We start from the raw sequence: 771 nt of genomic DNA on the forward strand, positions 1-771 counted from the left end.
TGAGCTACTGCTACATGGTGTGTACATGAGCTACTGTTACATGATGTGTGCATGAGCTACTGCTACATGGTGTGTACATGAGCTACTGTTACATGCTGTGTACATGAACTACTGCTACATGGTGTGTAGCTAGAGCTGTGGAGGTTAGATAATGCTGTGTGCATGAGCTACTGCTACATGGTGTGTACATGAGCTACTGTTACATGGTGTGTACATGAGCTACTGTTACATGCTGTCTACATGAACTACTGCTACATGGTGTGTAGCTAGAGCTATCGAGGTTAGATAATGCTGTGTGCATGAGCTACTGCTACATGCTGTGTGCATGAGCTACTGCTACATGGTGTGTACATGAGCTACTGTTACAGTGTTACATGCTGTGTACATGAGCTACTGCTACATGCTGTGTTGAGCTACTGCTACATGCTGTGTACATGAGCTACTGCTACATGTGGTATCTACTGCTGTGTAGGCTAGCTACTGCTACATGTGGTATCTACTGCTATGTAGGCTAGCTACTGCTACATCTGGTATCTACCGCTGTGTAGGCTAGCTACTGCTACATGTGGTATATACCGCTGTGTAGGCTAGCTACTGCTACATGTGGTATCTACTGCTGTGTAGGCTAGCTACTGCTACATGTGGTATATACCGCTGTGTAGGCTAGCTACTGCTACATGTGGTATCTACCGCTGTGTAGGCTAGCTACTGCTACATGTGGTATCTACTGCTGCGTAGGCTAGCTACTGCTACATGTGGTATCTACTGCTG

The 771-nt window shown here is 46.2% G+C and overlaps 1 long non-coding RNA gene across 1 annotated transcript in view; it reads left to right on the plus strand.

Moving 5' to 3' along the window:
- Positions 1 to 771, plus strand: part of LOC106806506 — a 5648-nt gene that overhangs the window by 2649 nt on the left and 2228 nt on the right. The gene's annotated exons all lie outside the window — the stretch shown is intronic.

Source organism: Priapulus caudatus, unplaced genomic scaffold (assembly GCF_000485595.1).
Source record: "Priapulus caudatus unplaced genomic scaffold, Priapulus_caudatus-5.0.1 Scaffold165, whole genome shotgun sequence".
In the NCBI taxonomy this organism is placed as follows: domain Eukaryota; kingdom Metazoa; phylum Priapulida; class Priapulimorpha; order Priapulimorphida; family Priapulidae; genus Priapulus; species Priapulus caudatus.